The 12648-nt window shown below is 40.8% G+C and overlaps 1 protein-coding gene across 4 annotated transcripts in view; it reads left to right on the forward strand.

The window, feature by feature from the left end:
• Positions 1 to 12648, forward strand: part of SMARCA2 (SWI/SNF related BAF chromatin remodeling complex subunit ATPase 2) — a 187193-nt gene that overhangs the window by 158822 nt on the left and 15723 nt on the right. The gene's annotated exons all lie outside the window — the stretch shown is intronic.

Genomic DNA, 12648 nt, shown 5'->3' on the forward strand with positions numbered 1-12648 from the left:
CTGCATCAAAAAGAACAAGATTTCCACAGCTGTTCACTTGGCGGGGGTGAGGGTCCTGCTGTGAATAACTTCAGCAAGAATGTCTCACAGAATCATGAGTGGTTTCTGAAGAGCAGTGTGCTGAGCTCCATTTTTGGAGAATGGGGCATTCTGGTTATTGACCTGTTAGTAATGATAGACAACAAGAAGTGCCATCAGTTTTGCTCTTGATCAGGTCTCAGTCCAGGCTCCTTAACCAATGCGTTCTATCTGAATTGGGGATTGACGCTGATGTATGCCTTCCTCCCTCCCCCTTTCACTCTATCCTCAGGTTATTCTCAAACTGAAGCTGGATCATGACAAACTGATTCTCATTGCACCAGCTTGACGAAGACAACGTTGGCTTTCCAGCCTTCTCAGTCTGACCTCCCATATCTTCCTCTTTATCCTGATCTACTGACTCAGCACCAGAGTCAGATTTGGTATCCAGTGCTGAGCAGTCTGTATCTCACAGTGTGGATGCTGCATGGATAGATAAAGAGAAATGGTGTTCAGAAGCTGTTTGACAAGTACTACTAAATAATAGAAAGCCCTCCACTAGGACTATCTATTTGGCCAAGAGGGAATGTTTTTCAGTTTGGTTAGTAGCCAGGAAAATTCAACCAATGCTAGCCCGCATTCCAGACATTTTGGAGTATCTGTTACATCTTCAGGCCTCTGGTCTGTCTTTCAGTTCAGTGAGGGTCCACCTAATAGTGATGTTAGTGTTCAATCCTCCAATCCAAGGGAAGTCACCCCTCTCCAACTCTATGGTAGTGAGATTTCTCAGAGGATTCATTTGTCTCTTTTCACAGTGAGAGAGGCAGTTCTTTTGTGGGACCTCTATACTGTGCTGGCTGCCCTTGTGGGACCTCCATTTGAGCCCTTGGCAACCTGTTCTCTGTCCTTCCTATGCCAAAAGATGGCCTTTCTTGTTGCTATGAAATCTGCAAAGAGCGCAACTGAGCAACCGGCCTTAATGGGCCCCAAGACTGCACCCAAAATTTTTGTCTGAAATGGTTTCACAGTTTTAACCTTAACGAAATAATGTACTTACTGGTACTCTTTCCTAAGCCACACTCAACCACAGGTGAGCGGCACCTTCATATGGTGATTGTGAGACAATGCATGTTCTATTTGGAGAGGACTAAACTATTTCATTCATTGCCTTGACTTTTTTTTTTCCCTCCTATGCAGATCAGATGAAGGGTAGGGCAGTCTTCAGGTGAATAATTTCCTACATTACAACAGCATACAGAGTAGCTCAAATCACGCCTCCACGGAGACTACAAGCTCATTCAACATTGATCACATTCCTCAGTGTTATTTCTATGTTGAATGTTTGCAGGGCCGTTACTTGGTCTCCCTACATACTTTTACCAAACACTAAGCTCTTATGGTTGTATCTAAATCAGATGCAAAATTTGGAAAGGCAGTTCTGCCATTCTTGAAGTAGATTCTGAGCCCCACCTCCTACCAGTACAGCTTGTGAGTCACCTGAGTGGACTACATGTCTGTAACCACTCAAGAATCAAACTGTTACCTGGTTGTACTGTAACTGTTGTTCTTTGAGATGTGAGTGCAAATGTATATTCCATGATCTACCATCCATCCCCTCTGCATCAGAGTCTCAACTCTTGACATTTTTTCTGAAGGACCTGAGGTGGATGAGGCAGCACTTCCCTTAAATGACCATGGGAGGCCCAGAAGGGCACAAGCACCTCCCCATTGGTACTTCTGAGCAAAGATCTCCAGCTTCAGTGTGCTGGGTGTATGCACACCTGAGTGCAATACACATCAGCCCCCCCATTTCAAAGAACAGCAGTTACAGTACAGGTAGGTTAGTGGTGTTTTAGAATGTTCGGCAGTGTGCGGTTAAGTTATCCAGTGAATCTCCCACTGTTTCATAATCATTCGTCACTGTCATCCTAGCTGGCTAACGTTGTACACCTAACTTTAATATTGTCCCCTTACATTTGCAAAAATATACGTAGAAAGGCCAGAATAAAGTACTAGGAGATTGAAAAAGTCCATTTCTTATCCAAGGGGCCCATTTTCTGTATATTATAATGCTATAGTCAAGACATTTCATAAGACCATGAGAGTCATTATTCATTAAAATATTCCTCTATTCCACTAGTACATACCATAACTTAACAGACCTTTGGACTGTATTCATTTCAAAATCTTGACTAAACATTCAGTAAACAGTGTATAAAATTATATGTATATGTCCAACAGCATATTTCCACTATGGACCAAAGAAAGGAGCAAAGTTAAGTTTGAGTGTGTGGTGTAAGTCACTAAAGATGATAATAAATGGTGAAGATTTACATGTCAGTGAGGAACTGGCTGGATCCCTTGACAGGTTATTTCTGGATAGTCTAATGTGTAGGGTTTTTTAAAGATGTAGAATTTTTGTAAAGGAAATGTGATCTAACTTTTGAGTATTAGCATGACTCATTGAAACACTATTTCAACATTAAGTCCTTTGTACATGTTTTTGTTTGTGAATATAGTAAATTAATATTTTTGGAAACATCTGGGCTACAGTGTTGTGATAAATTAAATTAACTGAATTTTTGGGGCGTCGGGTGTAGTTCTGCTTGAGTAACAATCGGACATAGTTTTAAGGTTACAGTATGGTCTCAGCTTGTTTTCCAGTGGATAAGTGTTCTCTTTAAAAAAAAAAAAAATTACCTGTCTAGTTTGACATGCCATATCACCTTTGGCAGTTTTAGCTCAGAAGAATTTGTCTGAACCTGCATCAAAGCTCTATGTATGAGAAACATGGGGTCAGAACCATTATGGGGAGAATGAGTAGTCTCCCAAATATTAAAGAATAATTGGCTGTTCCCATTAACTATTTTGAGCTATTTGTTGAAATGTGAAAATGGGTGGAAGTGGTCACAGGATTGTGTAGTAGCATTGTGCGCTCCCTTTATTTAGTTCTGTGGCAGCAGCTTTTGAGATAACGTGTGGTGTTATGGACTTGTCTAACCAACTTGTCAGAAAAGTGTGTTCCTCTTTCTGATTTTGTCTTCATCCTTCCCCCCCCGCCCCCCTCCCCGGTGAACATCTATGGTCTGTTTTGCTTTCTAAAAGAAAGCATTGGTTTCTATGGGGGATGGGCCAGTTGAGCAGCTGGTTTTGATATTAACTTCATTAGATTTTCCTGGGTTTGAGCATTCCTTGCCTTTGGGAGAAAACACTTGGACAGGGAGAAGTGGAGAAGAACTAATGCTGGAGCATCATCTAACAGAAAACCACACTGTGCACATACAGTTTTCATAATCCACATACTGCATGCATAAACTGTTGTACACGGTGAAGGAAACCCTAGATGAATGCTTGACCAGCTCCTTACTCTCTCCCCTCGGCTCATGGCCTCACTGTGGACAATGAAGGGTTACTGTCTTCCAACTAGTGAGACATCAAAATAAATGTGCCTGTAGCCCTGTTCTTACTCCTTCCACTAATCCATACTTTCTTTTGTCCAGGGCTTAATTTGTGCCAGGGCTTGCTGCATTAATTATGAATTTAAAAAAAATTGCTTAAGCCCCGGCACCTCTTTCATTACAAATTAAGTACTGTTTTTGTCAGTCTTGTGTCTGATGGGTTGTGTTCCCCCAGACTCTGTCAGACACATCAGAGCTAGGATACAGGAATCATGTTTGCTGTCCCCCACTGCCTGGTGCTTTTTACTGCTCCTCCACCTTGCAGAGGGTTTAGGGTAAGTAAGTAAGTAGTGCCACCCCCATTCTAGGTAGGGGGGAAGAGAAGCGTGGAATGAAAAACCTTATTTCACAGACGCTGGCTTCCATTTCTGAATGTTCAGTTCTTCTCCATTTGCATGCACAAATCCATTTGGGCAAATAGTGTTTATACACCCAAACTCCATCTGCACATGCAGGGGTCAAAATAGAATTGTCTCTTTACCTCACCTGCAGGCCCTGACTCTTTTTGATTGCTTTTAGGATATTAATATACTGTATTATAAACTGATAACTGCTAATAAGAGTGTCATTCATTTAAAACATGAAAAACAAAATCAGTTTACTTATCCCTCTGAATAAATTTGACAAGTGATAAATCCTCAACACTGGGAGTTGAAAAGTTCCATCCCAAAAAGAAAGCAAAAGGTTCACTTGGTGTAGAGCTTTCCAGGAGTGGTTTTGAAATGGACATTCTAACTACATTTTTTTATATGCCTCTTATAAAGTCAGAGAAGAGAATTGTCAGTTTGAAATCTGTAGTGCTCTTTTTTTCCGTGAAAAATTTTTCGTTTGCACCGACCCAGACTGTTCTCTGATCCTTCTCCCTCTCTTCTTGTCATTCACAATCCCTGTAGGCCAGCACTCAGCTTCAGCTCCTAACTCCAAGCCAGCTAATGGACTGCTCCACCGGCCACTTCGTTTCTCAGTTTCCCCCTTCTCTGATTCCCAGTGCCTGTGATTCAGGATTGCAGCTTAGATAGGTGAAGAGTTTGAGAGTACCTCCATTTACCAGGGTCGCAAAGCTGTTTTTATGGTATATGAGCCCTTTCTTATTCCATGGTTCAGAGAGCTCCTCTGCTATAGTCATCAGGATGAGGCCCCAGGCAGAACTTGGATAAATTTCGGTATTTAAGTAATAACTACTTAAATAGTCCTTCCATTGTACACGTTGCTGGCACTTCCCTAGAACTCTAATTTGGGATTTTTATTGTTTGTTCTCTTTCAGCTATTCATCTTTATCGGTAGTTCATATCTTTTTTTAAAACAATATTTTCAAGTGGTTGAAAAATGTTTTAGATTATTAAGGCAGAATGAAAGTGATGGTGATGTTTGGCTTTTCAACATTATTAATGTCATTGAACAAGCCAAGACTGGGTGTTCCTGTGATTCATGTACACGGGGGTGGGGCAGTGAAGGGTGGGGAGGGTCAGTTTTCTGCCTTATCCACACATACATCTTTCCTTAGTGTATTTAGTGACAGTTAAGCATATGTACTGAGAGAATAAACCTGTGACTTCCTGAGAATACTTTCCATTTCAGCTATTGCTCTCTACATTAATTGGCTTCCAAGATTCCTTCCCTGATTCCCAACCTCTGCATATGTACCTACCACATTTGGAGAAAGGCTTTGTATTGTGAATAGAAGTTAGTAAGTGATATCACTGTCCTCTTCCAGGCTTCCAAGTGCAATAACTCCTTGAAGGAATGGGTGGTATTTTATAAAAGTGATTTGTTTTTTAAATAGCACATGGACTAATAACTGGTCAGCTAATTCCAGTTTCTAGCCTCAAATTGTTTTTATGGCTGAGTTCTATAAACCTGTTTTGTGAGAGGATTATAGAATGGAAATACTAACACAAATTATACCATTCACGCACTTGTAATTTCTTATGTCATTTCCCTTACTTCACCTATTGTAAATACTTAATGGTGCCCTTTGGCCTCCTGTGCTTCAAACCAAATGCCCTCTTCATATTTTTCTACTGTCAGCCGTCCATTCTTGCAGGAAATGCGTTCTCCAATCTTTCTATTTGTGGGAAGAGCTTTAGCTGTTAGAAGAGCTTAATTGGAAGTAAATACAATTCTTTAAGCTGGATAATAGCCCGTTGCAGTGTATAATGCCTGTACTGCAGTAATAAAGAGACACTATCAAATGCTATTTAAATGTCAGTTTGTTTTTTAAGCTGCTCTCCATTGTTTGTAGTATCATCAATGTCTCTTTTGCATTGCTTGGTATGCACTGTTCCTTGTCTTTGGGGTGTTTATTTTAGGGTTTGGTTGTACTTGGGTTTTCTGGTTTTTTGTTTTTTGCTCTGCCATATTCCTTTTTTTTTTTTTTTTTTAATGAAGTTGAAGGCAGCATGCCTTTTTCCCTCCTACTTTGTTTCGGAATCAACACCTGTGATGTTTGCCTGCTTGTTCAAATGTCCTAAAAGCTAGACAGTTAAAAGGGCAGGTTAAGTGATGGTTAGAAGGAATGGAAAACCTACAGGTGAGGAGCAATTGTGTGATTCGCAGCCTCCTTACTCAGGTGGATGTCTAAGATGATTTGGTAAGGACTAGGAGAAATTAAATCTGTGATAAATTCTCTTTTCTCTTATTATACACCTTCTTAAGGTCAGTATCTAGGACATCTCAAAGCAAAACTTACCCCAGACTTAACACAGCAAGCCGCGAGAGGCACTTTGGAGGATGGTAGAACAACTCACTTGAGGGCAGCGTACTGAGCCTTCTTCACAAAGGTATCCTGAGAAGTTTGCACACTAAACTGGGAGACTGAGCTTGCTACCATGCAAATGTCCAGTGGGGATGTTCATCTCCTTTCTGCCCATGATGTAACTGTTGCTCTGGTAATATGAGCATTGGCCCTTATGGCAAAGGGAAGGGTTTCATCTTTAAGCCTCACTAATGCACTCCTTTACCCACCTAGCAATATAGGCGTTTCCCCTTTTTTGAGTTCCCTGTTGGGGCAGAAGAAATGATCAGTTCTTCTGACCTATAGGAACCCTTCTCATATCTAGAATATAGAGTAACGATTCATTATTTCCAAGAGAAGGAATACAGGGACAGAAGCATCCCACCATCTCCTGTTTCAAGGTCCTGGTGACATCATTTTGATTTGTTTTGTTTTTGTTAACCCATCAAAGGACCACAAAACACACAAAGTGTTTAGTGGAAGTCATAGGCAAATGTTTGTATGAATTCTTTGTTTTAGAAAGTACTAGATTTAAATAATAATAATTAATCACAAAACCTGGAAAAATTTCAACACAGTAAATCCTGTTTTGAACTTTAATATCTATTAAGGGTGTCTATAAATTATTTTACATTATCCAAGCCTAGTCATGGCACTTAAGCAGGAAATAACCAGAGCAGGCAGCAACCTAACTACCCAAGATAATCCAAGGAATCAGTTGCTTTTCCCTTTCTCTGCCTCTTTAATCACCCCATTCTCCCTAAAATAAGCTGCTGTTTTCATCTTCAGTGTTGGTTTAACTACATAGACAATAGGGAGCAGCGCTAAGGAAGAGAAGTGACACCAGAGAATACACAGGTTATCATAATTTCCATGTCCCATTACATGCACCCTCACTAAGTTAACTGTCCAGCCAATACCCAATAAATCCCAGTTGTGTTATCGGGGCTGTATAAATACACAGATTTTAGAATCTTGGATGAGAGTGCTGTCAAGTTTTGCCTGCTGCCTTCACAGGGATTGAGTTGCAAGTAGCACAACCTCTGTAAAGCTAGCTGTTGAGCATGCATGTCCATTGAGTTATCTCTAATGTGTTCTGGGCTTTCTGACCATTACCATCTTATCTGAAACCCTGTTTTTTCAAAGAGAACTGCATGTCTCCCAAATCCTCTATGTAAGTAAGGCTGTACTGTAACAGACTGCAGTATTTGTTATCTAAAATAGTTTCCCATTTGGAGTAATCTGAACTTTAAAATAGTTAGAAAAATATTGGCAGATATTCAACAATACAGATATGGATGATGTACATTTTCAGGTACGTGTTCTCAGTGTTTGTGCTGCTCAGACCCACTAAGCCCCATGCTCTTCACTATGGATACAGGATTTAATATCTCTAATTATTATTTCCTTTGGATATAAATGGCTTCCAGTTGCCATGAACTGTGTCATCCCAGAAGTGAATCAATGGCAACTGCCTTCACTGTACGTTCTGCCAAACCAAAATAAGAGTAGCAGGACTGAGAATTTGAACATCTTAATTACAGCGATGAGTGATGTGAGTAGTGCACAAATACTCCCCTCTGGCTTTATGCATAATAAAATTCTAATAATGTTATTGGTCCCCTGACAGAGTATTAAAAAACAGATCTCTTATCCAGTGGAGCTTGCTAAAGATGTAATAGGAGGCTAGCAGTGCTCTGGGTTATTTTGAAGCCTTTGAATACAAACCCCCTAATATATTGTGTAGTTGTATTTTGAATAAATGAAGCCAACTTTTCCTTAAAATTGTTGTCTGGGTCCAGTTGGCATAAAAAGAAATGAAATGTGAGGTAGCTTTTGTTTCTCTTGTGGTGTTCTTGCTTTAAGAATTTGTATATCTCTTCTCTCCCATCACAGCCCCACACACACACAATATTATTGTTTCTTTAAATTGGCATTGTTACAGAAATGTCATATTTGAGTTGTCCTGTGCTTGTGTGTGCACATGTGTGAGAGTCAAATTTCAGCTAGTATAACTGCACTAAAGTCAGTGTAGTTAAGTTTGAGCAAATTTGTTTCTGCTGGTTTTTAAAGTACTGTGAAGTAAGAAAGGTAAGTTCCCAACCCCCATCCCCTTTTTTTAACACTACTATGGCAAATTACAGTTCGAGTTGGAAACCCTGCTTGGACATAGTTGTCAGTGAAGACTAGTGCCTTTATATGATTGGGAACAGATTGAAGGGAACAACTAAAAATAGTTATAGGTTATTTAGAAATCACTTCTGAACACGCTTTATGGGAATCTATGATGAATATCAGTTAATAAATTCCTACTCCTTTTATGACATCATCTTGGTCCACTGTGCCTAGCGTGAGCAGTGGCTAGGCAGACTCAGAGCACTGCTCTCAAGCTACTGCTGGGGCAGTTTGCACGAAGGAGATTCTCAGTGAAATGTGCACAATGAAATCCACTAAAAATATTGGGACAGGTAATAAAATAAACCGTCTGTCCTGCAATTGTGGGGTCTGCTGGCAATTTTCACTGCATTGTACCATATTCTGCAAATTCTAAACTTCCATTTAGAGAGAATTTTTCCCCTCTCCTTTGCAAATATATAGATATCAAGTGTAACACCAACCCCTTGCCAGGCTTCCACGCTTCTTGACCCCAAGCAGAGGCCTGAGATGTGAAGAGGGTGGCTCCTTTGGCCCGCCGTCAAGGCTCCTGGGGCTCCCATGCCCCTTGCAGGTTTCTGAAGGGTGAAGAGAGGTTCTTTTGGCACCTCCACTATGATCCCTCTACTCTTCAGCCCTTTTCATGGAACAATTCCTGATACCACCCTTCCCCCCCCCCCTCACCCCACCCAATCCCATGCTGGGGCTCAGCGAAAAAGACTCCTTCCCACACCCAAACTTGGACACCGCTGCCACGCTACTGCTTTGTTATTTGTAAATATCCTCTTTCAGGGCTTGGGGAAGAGTGTATGTGAGAGGGACGCTAACATACTAGTGCTTGAGTCAGGATGTGCAACTGACCACCTGCAGTGAATCTTGCACAAGTGCTGTCAAGTGCACAAACTGAAAAACACAGTGAATAAAACTAGTTTATTTCAGTTGCAATAACGATAGAGGGTATTTGTGATAATAGTAGGTATATAATTTCCTTTGGAAATGTGTTGTCACACTGGCTGGTGTCAAGTTTTCACGTGGTTGAAGCTTGGCCGGACTCTGAACAGCAGCCCAGGCACTGGTGTTGTCTGTCTGCAGATGTGGAAAGATAGCACTGGACTGGTTTCTGCTCTTTTCACGTTTGAAATGTTTTCTTGCAACCATAAGGGCTAGAAGTTTTTGTGTTGTTGTTTTTTTTTTTTTAATTGAAAGTGTTCTGCAGAGTGGATGACACTCACCAAGGGAAGCTTTCTACTTGCTATGGGCAAGTGGATTTTTCAAGCAGTGGGCCATGAGGCAAACTTTTTTCACTTAGGCCTCATCCTCTTTGCCACTTGTGACTTACATACCTGTGAAAGGCTGATCCTTGAGCTCATCTATCCTTTGATGAAGGATTATGTGTGTAAAATGTTTAGTTTTTAGTGTTACAGAGGGAAGTGGGGGGGATGGGGGAGGATTCTGCTTTGTTGTACCAGTTAACTGGCAGTAGGACAACTGTAATAGTTGAGATACTCCATATTTACACTGGTATTAATGAGAGAAGAATTTTTCCGTCGTGTCTGTTAAAACTTTTGAAAACGAGGACATCATGGTCCATGACAGGTACTGTCTGGACTGGAACACTCTCCTGTTCTAGCAATGACCCTGCCTGAATGAAGACTGCCAGTTTTTCTGAATTATGTAGAAACATGTGATGTAGGTGAATGGAAAGTAGGCTATCCTTATCATTGCTGTTTATAACTATTATTTTATTAATACATGTCTACTTTTTTCTTTTTACCTGCTACTTAAAACGAGTTAAACCATGATCTTCAGAATTGAAAAATGAATGCTGTAACTCACTGCCACACTGCCTTAAGTGGCTAAGAGTTGGTCTCATCTGTTACTAGCTTATGTAACTTACATGTGTGCCTGAAGTGGCGATCCATTACAGAAAGTGTGTATAAAATCTCACAAATGTATTGTCACCAGGAAGTAGCTACAGCTTCAGAGCAATTTTTCTCCCTTTTTTTCCTACATTGGCAAGGCAATGGCAAAGGTTGCAGAGTTCTGTGTATTAACAAACAAAAAATATGAGAATCTGAAACTCTCCCCTGGGCTATTTTATATTTTAATGATGAGCTTGTTATTGACATTGACTGTCCTTGAAGAAAAACAGGCCCTTTTACAAGCCCATGTTACAGACAAATTAACTTTTGGAGGGGTTTGCTAAGGACATCAGATGTTTTGTTTCTTCTACTTTTGTGTTAGATTGTATCAGGGTGTTTTGTTTTCTTAGTGGTTGGGACAGAAAAACTGTGTGACAGAAACTGTGTGTTAGCAGCCGCATGTTAGAGAAGAAGAGTCATAGAAAACAGGGATGGATTCTTACCAGAGCTTGCCACAGTACACATCCATTGTATAAAGTAGTGGGCTCCTGTGATTGATGATCAGCCTGTGCAGTTCAGGTGGAAGTGAGTGCAGGGCTTTAGTTGGCAGTTTCATAGTGCTTCCTTCTCTCCGCAGAGGGTTATTAACCACATTTACCAAGACTGATATGAAAGTTGGAGGGTAGGGTCTCTCTACACTACCCATGGTTCCTGCTTGTGCTGGGGACTCTTCCTGTGTTTGGTACCTGGTAAACATTTTAGCACTGCCGCTTTTTATTTTAAAAAATTTAAAATATTTGCTAGTGCTTTTAGCACACCAGTTTTAGCAGGACTCAGCTTTGGGAGAAAAGAAACTTTTGTATTTAAATTGAAAGACTTTATGCATGTTGCTTCAGGAGTTTCCTTGTATTACCTGTTTTGAGTGAATTTTAGCTGTTTTGTAATGTGAACAGCCTATCAGAATCAACCACACTGGATTCTGAAGTTTTCAAATACACAACCGAAACCACTTTGTCTGCTCTTCTGACCAAGATTGTGGTCCAAATATTCAAATGACAACAATGGAAATGAATAGAAATTATGTTCTTAGGTTCTTAAATCTTACTTCCTGCTTCAGCAATAGATGAAAGCACACTGTTTATTGGAAAAAGTCAAAGTCTGCAAGGAAATAATTAAAACTTATTTCACAAAAATGCATAGTCTATCTATTTCTCTGGACTAATGCATGGAGTTTATAAAATACAGAGGAGCGCTCTTACCATGAAGTATTATTTTTATAAGAACAGCTTCTCTATAAGCAGAGCTACACTTGAAAGGCAACTATAATTAGCACATTGTGCTGCGTGTTGAGGTCTTCCAGGGTACAATGCAAGCATTCAGGACTCCTTATTCTGCCAACTATAAACAGAATGTCATTGTTGTCCTGTTCTGTCAGGACAACACGTGTGAAATTCTCCAAAGAAATATGAGCAGTTTCAACTTTTTTGTTTTCCTGTCTGGTTTCCTCAACTTCAGATATCTGAAATGATGAGGAATTTGATAGGTCAATACCTTATCATTTCTATCTCTCATGTCAAGGAAGGGAGATTGTCAAAAAGAACAGGCAACGTACTGCCACGAGAAATAAACTGGCACAATATATGCGTACAAATAGGACCTAATCCTTCCTTGACGTAACTCCATTGAGGATAACTTTGCAAACATAAACATACAAACACCTCTCTAACCAAATTAAAAAATGAAGGGAGGTTAGTCTCCTCCTAAGGTAAATGGAAATAAAACAACCAGTGAGCAGAAAGACTTTTTTTCTTTTTTTAAAGCCAAAGTTTAATCTCAAACTGTGGGTCGGGACCCCATTGTAATGGGGTCACCAGGGCTGGCATGAGACTTGGTGGGGCCCAGGGCTGAAGCCAAAGCCGGAGCCCCATTGCCCGGGACTCAAGCCCAAGCCACACCACCCAGGGCTAAAGCCTGAGAGCTTTAGCCTTGGGCGGCAGGGCTCAGATTACAGGCCCCCACACCCCGGCGGTAAATCCATTCGTCTTTGGGCCCCCCGCCTGGGGCAGCTTGGCTTGGGCGGGCTCGGGCTTTGGTCCCCTCCCAAGGGGTCATGTACTATTGTTTGTTGTCAGAAGGGGGTTGCGGTTCAATGAAGTTTGAGAACCGCTGCTTTAATGATATATGATCTGTATCTGCATGCGTGCCCACATGGACAAAAATGGGTGGCCTAGTGCAGTAGTAGTGAACTTATCACTCCTCTTTCTGTCACAGTCAATTCTGTTAATGTATGCAGGTCCCTCTTCCTCTTCAGCATGTATCCTGCTAGTTGCTAGGCAACCAGGAGTGATGTACTGCACAGGCTTTCTATGAGGACACTGTCGTGGTTATTATTTTTAATTATAAAAGTGGGGGGATATGGATT

Source organism: Caretta caretta, chromosome 5, assembly GCF_965140235.1.
Source record: "Caretta caretta isolate rCarCar2 chromosome 5, rCarCar1.hap1, whole genome shotgun sequence".
Classification (NCBI taxonomy): Eukaryota; Metazoa; Chordata; order Testudines; family Cheloniidae; genus Caretta; species Caretta caretta.